This window comes from Gossypium arboreum, chromosome 9 (assembly GCF_025698485.1).
Source record: "Gossypium arboreum isolate Shixiya-1 chromosome 9, ASM2569848v2, whole genome shotgun sequence".
Classification (NCBI taxonomy): domain Eukaryota; kingdom Viridiplantae; phylum Streptophyta; class Magnoliopsida; order Malvales; family Malvaceae; genus Gossypium; species Gossypium arboreum.
The window spans coordinates 39,513,846-39,525,689 of record NC_069078.1 but is presented as its reverse complement, the minus strand read 5'-3'; the positions used below and the strand labels follow the sequence as shown (position 1 = coordinate 39,525,689).

Below are 11,844 nucleotides of genomic sequence, written 5' to 3'. Positions count from 1 at the left end.
ACATGGTCTAATCTATAAGTGGTTGATTATAGGAGAAATCGCATAGGAGATCTCGTCAAGGAATATCGCAAATCAGGTGTGTAACGAACCCTTTTCATAAGCTAAAAGCAATAAATGCCGAAAAGCCGAAATGCCGAAATTCTGGTATTTCGAGGACTAGTGAGCAAGCGAACGCTCATTAGTTAGTTAGATTCGTTGAGATGATGATTAGGAACATTGGAAAAGGTAAGAACGTGTTTTTGGCGTTCACGGTAAGTTGGGCCTCGAGGGGCTGAACAAAGGCCCAATAGGCTTTCGAGCCCATTTGGGAAAAATTGGTAGAAAACAGAAATCTGTTAAAATTGCATGTTAGAACTGTTAATACTGTTATGGATATAGGCTAAATGGGCCTAGATGACAAAATTAGCTAAGTAGGGCCCATTAGGGGTTTTAGGCCCAATAACTCGATTTCGCTAAAAATGGGCCAGAATCACTATTTGCACCCATGAATTGTTAGTAATCGTTAATGAACATGGAAACCCTAATTTTTGGTAAAATTACAAGATTACCCTTATAACATGAAAATGACCGTTTTGCCCCTAGGTAAAAATGACCGTTATACCCCTAGGGTTTATATATGAACTTAATGCATGGGATTTTGATAAACATGATATGTATGACATGCACATGACATGTATGATATGCACATGATATGTATGATATGCACATGAGATGTTCATAAATGCATTGGGTTGGGTTTTTATATGGATGGAGGAAGTGCAAAAAGGCTTATGCCCCAGTTATTAAAGGGCTTATGCCTCAGTTACTAAAGGGCTTATACCCCAATTATAATAAAGGGCTTATGCCCCAGTTATGATGAAGGGCTTATGCCCCAGTTATAATGAAGGGCTTATGCCCCAGTTATGATAAAGGGCTTATGCCCCAGTTATAAAAAGGGCTTTTGCCCCAGTTACTAAAAGAGGCTAGGCCTCGGTTATATGATAAAGCTATCTTTGCCGCCAAAGGAGAGTTATGGCGGGGTGGGTCGAGTTAATCCCCACATGGTGTGTTGGTTGGTACGGTGGAGAGTAGCGGATGGTGGGTTGAGTAGCCTCCCAAATGGGCTTGCATTCTTTCATTGACATTATATGTGATATTGAAATGGGCCTATGGGCCATACCATTTACTGATAAAAGGCTTCGCCTAGTAATATGAAATCTGAAAAGGCTTCGCTCGGTGTTATGAAATATGAAATATGAAAAGGGCTATGGCCCAGTACATGTTTGAGATTGGATTTGGGCTTAGGCCCAACAGGCTGTTATTGTTTTGGGCTTTGAAAGGGGCTTGTTACACACTGAGTTTCCAAACTCACCCCCTTTCGTTAACCTTGCAGGTGAGCCTTGATGTGGGGACTTGGGTCGGAGGGGATTCAGAGTGGCCTCGGTGATCGCTTTTGGACCTTTAAATAAGCGTTGGTTTTCATTTAATTCCCTTTAATTGTTATTTATTTTTGGGTTGTAATAAGGCCATTTTTAACTTTTCTTTTATTTCTTCTCGGGATTATTTTATTTTTAATAACTTCAAACCTGGTTGATAAGTGTTCAAATGGGCTAGACTTAGGACGGGTTTTCAAAGCGATACTTGTTTTCAAAATATCTCAACACCATGATTAATCGATTTATCAAAGACGTCCACTTAAACAAATTTAAACTCGATATAGCAAAGTGTGGCTATGGTTGTGGGCATGTCTAGGATTGGATCCAACCAAAGAGCTTGGTACTTAAGCAGCCTTCATGGCTCACCTCCTCTGTCTCGGATACCTACCTGGTGCCCAGCTTCCATACACTTTGTTAACTCAACAAAATATATGGTTTTTAAAACACTAAAATGGAATGTGGGTTTTCAACTCCAACGTGGCACGTCAGATTCAGATATAACGTCTGGGCCAGGTTTGGGGTGTTACATTTAGTGGTATCAGACATAGTTGCAACAACTCGGCTGTGGATCGGGTCCGAAAATTTTTCGAAAATTTAGGCCTAAGAAGGGTATTTTGGAAATAGTTTTGGAAAGTTCATTTCAAAAATGTTTTACAGATGTATACATGTTAAAATGGTTTAAATTTTTACGGGTTTTAAAATTTGGTAACAGAAGAAGTGGCACATCAATCTCGGCACCAAGTCTGTAAGTATTTACATTCCTCATATTACATTTGTATTAAGATATTATCAGTAGATAGAACTGACACCATATCATGACATTATAACTAGGGCAACCCTAAAACTCTAGAATACTGAGACTGTAGCTAGGCTATGATTACGTGAAAATAGAAACTTTAAAATACTATCTCTGCATAAGACATATGAATAAATAGTAAATTTTTTGAGATCTTTGTAGTTAATTGATATGTGTACTGGTAATGTAGAGTATGGATATGGATTCTGAGGGTAAGCAAAGTCTACCACTTCGGGTTGCGGTAACTCGGAGCTTGGTACTGAGGCACTGGCCGAGTTAGTAAGGAAAGTGGTAGAGGAAGTATTGGATAACAAAATTAAGGAAATTAGGGAAACACTTCAAGCAGGGTGCTTGGAGTGTAAGAAAAGGAAGGATTCTAGTTCTCAGAAAACCAAGCCTCATTCTGTGAAACATGTTAAGGCACGACCAAACTATCCAATCTGCAAAGACAGCAACGGACGTCATCCGGGTGAATGCCATAGGAAGACAGGAGCATGTCTTAGATGTGGGTCCAAGGAGCATCGAGCTCGGGATTGCCAAGTTTATTTTATTTAAATATGTGTTACTTAATTGTATGCGTGCTTGATAAATGTTTCTTTACTTTGGTAATTAGATGTTCAGGTCGTACTAAGAATTATTTTTAATTAGAGTGCGAGCGGAAGCATAGAGGTTTGACTTGAGTAATACGGTTAGTTGATAGTTGGAAATTTCGAGGACGAAATTTCTTTAAGGGGAGTAGAATTGTAACACCCCAAATTTGGGCCTAGAAGTATTGGGCCTTGAGTGTGGGTCCGTAAGGAGGTTTTATATAGGTATTTAATTGTGCAATGAAATGACACAATTAAATGTTTGCTTTAGTGGTTAATGGCTTTGAGAAGTGTTAGAGAATCTTGGGTTCAAACTTGGGCTTTAGCAAAAATTTGGTATTAAGTGAAAAAACCGGATGCTTGGATGAGGGTTTTAAATTATTGTGTTAAATAAATGACACAAGGAAGCTTGTAGTCTAGTGGTTGTGGCGTCATTAAGGTTGTATGGGAGCCTGGGTTCAAGCCTTGGCTCTTGCAATTTATTTTGGTTTTTTAAAGGGAACCTTGACTTTGGCCTTTAGACCTTATAATTAATTGGGGATAAAATATGACGCAAAAAGCCTTGTAGCTTAGTGGCAAGTAGCGCGTGGAGCATTTAAGGGGAGGCATAGGTTCGAATCCCATGGCAAGCAAAGAGCATTTATTTTGCTAACAGGGGACGGCAAGAGTTAGTGTTGAATTTAAACTCTAATGTTGGAGGGATCCCACATCAGGAAGCAAATATAAGAGTGGTTGTGAAATTGGCTTTAAATAGAGGGAATCATGAGGAGAGTAAATGTACCTTTCTTGGCTGATCTCTTTCGCTGTATGGCGTGCTCGTTTGGGTTGGGCGTCGGCTAAGAGTGCTCGGAGTGTGGATTAACTCCGCCTCCTATCGTGTGTATTTCTTACTACTCTTGTCAGACGATGGCTACTTGGACGCGATGGGTCGAAAGGGGTCATGTGGGCCTAATGGGCCTCTGAGCCCAATTGGATAAGTTGTTTGATTGTGTAGTAAATATTGGGCTAGGCTAGGTGAATCTAATATTTGTGGCTAGATTTGGGCAAAAAGGGCCACACGAGCGTGTGGGCCCATTTGGGCCGAGAATGGGCTTTAGAGCCATTAGTATTGTTATCCATGTTTAGAATACTTTAGTTTACCAATTATTGAAATACCCTCGACTTGTAAAATTACCAAAGTACTCCCGATTTACAGAATTACTGTTTTACGCTAGATTTATAGAATTTAAACTCTAATGTTGGAGGGATCCCACATCAGGAAGCTAATATAAGAGTGGTTGTGAAATTGGCTTTAAATAGAGGGAATCATGAGGAGAGTAAATGTACCTTTCTTGGCTGATCTCTTTCGCTGTATGGCGTGCTCGTTTGGGTTAGACGTCGGCTAAGAGTGCTCGGAGTGTGGATTAACTCCAGTCTCCTATCAGGTGTGTATTTCATACTACTCTTTGCATCGATGGCTACTTGAGTGCGATGGGTCGAAAGGGTCATGTGGACCTAATGGGCCTCAGCCCAATTGGATAAGTTGTTTGATTGTGTAGTAAATATTGGGTTAGGCTAGGTGAGTCTAATATTTGTGGCTAGATTTGGCTAAAAGGGCCACACGAGCGTGTGGGCCCATTTAATGAGAATGGGCTTTAGAGCCATTAGTATTGTTATCCATGTTTAGAATACTTTAGTTTACCAATTATTGAAATACCTTCGACTTGTAAAATTACCAAAGTACCCCCGATTTACATAATTACCGTTTTACCCTCGATTTACAGAATTACCGTTATACCCTCGATTTATAGAATTACTATTTTACCCTTAATTTACAGAATTACAGTTTTACCCTCGATTTACAAAATTACTAAAATACCCTTGGTTTACAAAATTACCAAAACACCCTGGTCTGTAAAATTGCTAAAATACCCCTGGTTTGTAAAATTACCAAAATACCCCTAGTTTGTAAAATTACCAAAATACCACTAGTTTGTGAAATTACTGAAATACCTTCAATTTATAAAATTACCAAAATACCCCTGATTTACAAAATTACAGAAATACCTTTAACTTTCTAAAAATTATAAAAATACCATTGGTTTACAACATTACTGAAATACCCTTGGTTTGTAGATTTACCAAAACACCCTTGTAGGGTGAAATGACTAAAATACCCTTATTAGATAAAACCATCAGAAAGCCCCTGTAGGGTAAAGTGACCGTAATACCCTCAGATAGTAAAATGACGAATATGCCCTCATGTTCCGTATGACCGATGTGCTTAGGATTTACATATATTGATATTGGATTAGCTAAGTTTGAGTGATGTGGGTGGTTATCGTAGGCGATTGATTTTGGAAGCGTTTCAACTTCAACCCGTAATGTGTGTACTAACCCTCGTAATAGCTTAGATTAATATTTCTTTGAAAAGTCAAAGCTTCATATTTTAGTGATTTGGGAATTAATATTTAGATCTATCTTCTACGCATGTTTAAGTCGGATTCACAACGGATATGGGGTAGGAAGGTATTTGGAACGTTCTTCAACAAGTAGATCTCTTGGTAAGTATTCGAACCTTCTTTCCATTTGTATCTTGTGGTTTAAGAAAAGCTGAAAACCCCTCTGTCGACTAAGGCTAAAAGGGTTTTTGGTGTTATTTGGTTTGTTGGTGCTAGTGAGGATTAAAGGCTACCGATCGAGGAGTGTGTGAAAAGCTTTGATCATCGGAGTGACTAAATCTAGTCATCAACTTCGGCAAAGGTATGAACCCAAGGGCCATTGTGGATGGTGGCCGAATGTGTAAGTGATGATAATAGGTAGTTTTCGATTTGGTTTAATATTAACATGGTCTAATCTATAAGTGGTTGATTATAGGAGAAATCGTATAGGAGATCTCGTCAAGGAATATCGCAAATCAGGTGTGTAACGAACCCTTTTCATAAGCTTAAAGCGATAAATGCCGAAAAGCCAAATTGCTGAAATTCTGGCATTTCGACGACTCGTGAGCAAGCGAACACTCATTAGTTAGTTAGATCCGTTGAGATAATGATCAGGAACATTGGAAACGGTAAGAACGTGTTTTTGGCGTTCACAGTAAGTTAGGCCTCGAGGGGCTGAACTAGGGCCCAATAGGCTTTCGGGCCCATTTGGGAAAAATTGGTAGAAAATGGAAATTTGTCAAAACTGCATGTTAGAACTATTAATACTGTTATGGATATAGGATAAATGGGCCTAGATGACAAAATCGGCTAAGTAGGGCCCATTTGGGGTTTTAGGCCCAATAACTCGATTTCGCTAGAAATGGGCCAGAATCACTATTTGCACCCATGAATTGTTAGTAATCGTTAATGAACATGGAAACCCTAATTTTTGGTAAAATTACAAGATTACCCGTATAACATGAAAATGACCGTTTTACCCCTAGGTAAAAATGACCATTATACCCCTAGGGTTTATATATGAACTTAATGCATCGGATTTTGATAAACATGATATGTATGATATGCACATGACATGTATGATATGCACATGATATGTATGATATGCACATGACATGTATGATATGCACATGATATGTATGATATGCACATGAAATATTCATTAATGCATTGGGCTGGGTTTTTATATGGATGGAGGAAGTGCAAAAGGGCTTATGCCCCAGTTATTAAAGGGCTTATGCCCCAGTTATTAAAGGGCTTATGCCCCAGTTATGATAAAGGGCTTATGCCCCAGTTATGATGAAGGGCTTATGCCCCAGTTATGATAAAGGGCTTATGCCCTAGTTATAAAAAGGGCTTTTGCCCCAGTTACTAAAAGAGGCTAGGCCTCCAGTTATATGATAAAGCAGCTATGCTGCCAGTGGAGAGTTATGGCGGGGTGGGTCGAGTTAATCCCCACATAGTGTGTTGGTTGGTACGGGTGGAGAGTAGCGGATGGTGGGTTAAGTAGTCTCCCCAAATGGGCTTGCATTCTTTCATTGACATTATATGTGATATTGAAATGGGCCTATGGGCCATACCGTTTACAGTAAAGGCTTCGGCCTAGTAATATGAAATATGAAAAGGCTTCGGCCTAGTGTTATGAAATATGAAATATGAAAAGGGTTATGGCCCAGTACATGTTGGAGATTGGATTTGGGCTTAGGCCCAACAGGCTATTATTGTTTTGGGCTCTGAAAGGGGCTTGTTACACACTAAATTTCCAAACTCACCCCCTTTCCTTAACCTTGCAGGTGAGCCTTGACGTGGGGACTTGGGCTGGAGGGGATTCAGAGTGGCCACGGTGATCACTTTTGGACCTTTAAATAAGTGTTGGTTTTCATTTAATTCCTTTTAATTATTATTTATTTTTGGGTTGTAATAAGGCCATTTTTAAATTTTCTTTTATTTATTCTCGAGATTATTTTATTTTTAATAACTTCAAACCTGGTTGATAAGTGTTCAAATGGGCTAGACTTAGGACGGTTTTGAAAAGCGATACTTGTTTTCAAAATATCTCAACACCACGATTAATCGATTTATCAAAGACGTCCACTTAAACAAATTTAAACTCGATATAGCAAAGTGTGGCTATGGTTGTGGGCATGTCTAGGATTGGATCCAACCAAAGAGCTTGGTACTTAAGCAGCCTTCATGGCTCACCTCCTCTGTCTCGGATACCTACCTGGTGCCCAGCTTCCATACACTTTGTTAACTCAACAAAATATATGGTTTTTAAAACACTAAAATGGAACGTGGGTCTTCAATTCCAACATGGCACATCAAATTCGGCCATAACTTCAGGGCCGGGTTTGGGGTGTTACATTTAGTGGTATCAGAGCTAAGTTGCAACAATTTGGCTGTGGATCGGGTTCGAAAATTTTTTTGAAAATTTAGGCCTAAGAAGGGTATTTTCAGAAATAGTTTTTGGAAAGTTCATTTCAAAAATGTTTTACAGAGTATACATGTTAAAATGGTTTAAATTTTTCTGCGTTTTTGAAATTTGGTAACCGAAGAATTGGCACACTGAATCTCCGGCACCAACTCTGTAAGAATTGGTAACCGAAGAAATGTTTTACAGAGCATTTATTTTGCTAACAGGGGGCGGCAAGAGTTGGTGTTGAATTTAAACTCTAATGTTGGAGGGATCCTATATCAGGAAGCTAATATAAGAGTGGTTGTGAAGCTGGCTTTAAATAGAGGGAACCATGAGGAGAGTAAATGTACCTTTCTTGGCTGATCCCTTTCGCTGTATGGTGTGCTCGTTTGGGTTGGGCATCGGCTAAGAGTGCTCGGAGTGTGGATTAACTCCAGTCTCCTATCAGGTGTGTATTTCTTACTACTCTAGCTGTAGGATGGCTACTTCGGGCCGCAATGGGTCGAAAGGGGTCATGTGGGCCTAATGGGCCTACAGGCCCAATTGGATAAGTTGTTTGATTGTGTAGTAAATATTGGGCTAGGCTAGGTGAATCTAATATTTGTGGCTAGATTTGGGCTAAAAGGGCCACATGAGCGTGTGGGCCCATTTGGGCCGAGAATGGGCTTTAGAGCCATTAGTATTGTTATCCATGTTTAGAATACTTTAGTTTACCAATTATTGAAATAGCCTCGACTTGTAAAATTACCAAAGTACCCCCGATTTACATAATTACCGTTTTACCCTCGATTTATAGAATTACTATTTTACCCTTAATTTACAGAATTACTGTTTTACCCTCGATTTACAAAATTACTAAAATACCCTTGGTTTACAAAATTACCAAAATACCCTGGTCTGTAAAATTGCTAAAATACCCCTGGTTTGTAAAATTACCAAAATACCCCTAGTTTGTAAAATTACCAAAATACCACTAGTTTGTGAAATTACTGAAATACCTTCAATTTATAAAATTACCAAAATACCCCTGATTTACAAAAATACAGAAATACCTTTAACTTTCTAAAAATTATAAAAATACCATTGGTTTACAACATTACTGAAATACCCTTGGTTTGTAGATTTACCAAAACACCCTTGTAGGGTGAAATGACTAAAATACCCTTATTAGGTAAAACCACTGTAAAGCCCCTGTAGGGTAAAGTGACCGTAATACCCCTGTATAGTAAAATGACGAATATGCCCTCATGTTCCGTATGACTGATGTGCTTAGGATTTACATATATTGATATTGGATTAGCTAAGTTTGAGTGACAGGTGGTGGTTATCGTAGGCGATTGATTTTGGAAACGTTTCAACTTCAACCCGTAACAGGTGTGTACTAACCCTCGTAATAGCTTAGATTAATATTTGCTGAAAAGCCGAAAGCTTCATATTTTAGTGATTCGGGAATTAATATTTAGATCTATTTTCTACGCACGTTTAAGTCGGATTCACAACGGATATGGGGTAGGAAGGTATTTGGAACTTTCTTCAACGAGTAGATCTCTTGGTAAGTATTCGAACCTTCTTTCCATTTGTATCTTGTGGTTTAAGAAAAGCTGAAAACCCCTCTGTCGACTAAGGCTAAAAGGGTTTTTGGTGTTATTTGGTTTGTTGGTGCTAGTGAGGATTAAAGGCTACCGATCGAGGAGTGTGTGAAAAGCTTTGATCATCGGAGTGACTAAATCTAGTCATCAACTTCGGCAAAGGTATGAACCCAAGGGCCATTGTGGATGGTGGCCATGTATAAGTGATGATAATAGGTAGTTTTCGATTTGGTTTAATATTAACATGGTCTAATATATAAGTGGTTGATTATAGGAGAAATCGCATAGGAGATCTCGTCAAGGAATATCGCAAATCAGGTGTGTAACGAACCCTTTTCATAAGCTTAAAGCAATAAATGCCGAAAAGCCGAAATGCCTAATTTCTGGCATTTCGAGGACTTGTGAGCAAGCGAACGCTCATTAGTTAGTTAGATTCGTTGAGATGATGATCAGGAACATTAGAAACAGTAAGAACGTGTTTTTGGCGTTCACGGTTAGTTGATCCTCGAGGGGCTGAACTAGGGCCCAATAGGCTTTCGGGCCCATTTGGGAAAAATTGGTAGAAAACGGAAATCTGTTAAAATTGCATGTTAGAACTGTTAATACTGTTATGGATATAGGCTACATGGGCCTAGATGACAAAATCGGCTAAGTAGGGCCCATTAGGGGTTTTAGGCCTAACAACTCGATTTCGCTAAAAATGGGCCAGAATCATTATTTGCACCCATGAATTGTTAGTAATCGTTAATGCACATGGAAACCCTAATTTTGGTAAAATTACAAGATTACCCTTATAACATGAAAATGACCGTTTTGCCCCTAGGTAAAAATGACCATTATACCCCTAGGGTTTATATATGAACTTAATGCATGGGATTTTGATAAACATGATATGTATGATATGCACATGACATGTATGATATGCACATGATATGTATGATATGCACATGAGATGTTCATAAATGCATTGGGTTGGGTTTTTATATGGATGGAGGAAGTGCAAAAGGGCTTATGCCCCAGTTATTAAAGGGCTTATGCCCCAGTTATGATGAAGGGCTTATGCCCCAGTTATGATGAAGGGCTTATGCCCCAGTTATGATAAAAGGCTTATGCCCCAGTTATAAAAAGGGCTTTTGCCCCAGTTACTAAAATAGGCTAGGCCTCCAGTTATATGATAAAGCACTATCTTTGCCAAAGGAGAGTTATGGCGGGGTGGGTCGAGTTAATCCCCACATGGTGTGTTGGTTGGTACGGGTGGAGAGTAGCGGATGGTGGGTTGAGTAGCCTCCCCAAATGGGCTTGCATTCTTTCATTGACATTATATGTGATATTGAAATGGGCCTATGGGCCATACCATTTCTGATAAAGGCTTCGCCTAGTAATATGAAATCTGAAAAGGCTTGGCTCAGTGTTATGAAATATGAAATATGAAAAGGGCTATGGCCCAGTACATGTTTGAGATTGGATTTGGGCTTAGGTCCAATAGGCTGTTATTGTTTTGGGCTCTGAAAGGGGCTTGTTACACACTGAGTTTCCAAACTCACCCCCTTTCCTTAACCTTACAGGTGAGCCTTGATGTGGGGACTTGGGCCGGAGGGGATTCAGAGTGGCCACGGTGATCGTTTTTGGACCTTTAAATAAGCGTTGGTTTTCATTTAATTCCCTTTAATTATTATTTATTTTTGGATTGTAATAAGGCCATTTTTAACTTTTCTATTATTTCTTCTCGGGATTATTTTATTTTTAATAACTTCAAACCTGGTTGATAAGTGTTCAAATGGGCTAGACTTAGGATGGGTTTTCAAAGCGATACTTGTTTTCAAAATATCTCAACACCACGATTAATCGATTTATCAAAGACGTCCACTTAAACAAATTTAAACTCGATATAGCAAAGTGTGGCTATGGTTGTGGGCATGTCTAGGATTGGATCCAACCAAAGAGCTTGGTACTTAAGCAGCCTTCATGGCTCACCTCCTCTGTCTCGGATACCTACCTGGTGCCCAGCTTCTATACACTTTGTTAACTCAACAAAATATATGGTTTTTAAAACACTAAAATGGAACGTGGGTTTTCAGCTCCAACGTGGCACGTCAGATTCGGCCATAACGTCTGGGCCGGGTTTGGGGTGTTACATACAAACCAAAACATATACATTTAAAAACCATTTCAAATGACAAAAAATCATTATCAACCCATAATCAAAATGATTCAAAATACCTATACATTCCATATACTCAAAACATAAGTTTGAAAGTACCAAATGGATAGCTTGATAGTGTGATGAAGTCTCATACAATCCCCAATTCTGAGCTAGCTTAGAAATCACTATAAAACACGGAAAAATAAACAATGTAAGCTTTATAGCTTAGTAAGCTCGTATGAAATAATTAAGCAAATTTCACCAATTTTTTACACTTATTTTCAAATAAGTAACTCAAATTGTATCAAAACATTAATCACCAAGTTAACATGGAATTTAACCACATAAATGATCAAAACATTATTTGCTCAAATAGTTTTTCGTACTTACATGTACCGATACATATCTATTTCTCACCAATTTACATCTTCAATATACCTGTTCAACCATTCGGAATAAAAGTCGGATACTTAGAAGT

The 11,844-nt window shown here is 38.8% G+C and overlaps 1 long non-coding RNA gene across 1 annotated transcript; it reads left to right on the top strand.

Annotated features, from left to right (window-relative positions):
• The first annotated feature begins 9,307 nt into the window (after positions 1-9,307).
• On the top strand, positions 9,308-10,897 carry LOC128280686 (uncharacterized). The gene is made up of 3 exons (XR_008270789.1): positions 9,308-9,385; positions 9,498-9,541; positions 10,789-10,897. It is a non-coding gene; the product is annotated as an uncharacterized LOC128280686 (long non-coding RNA).
• Positions 10,898-11,844: the final 947 nt, after the last annotated feature.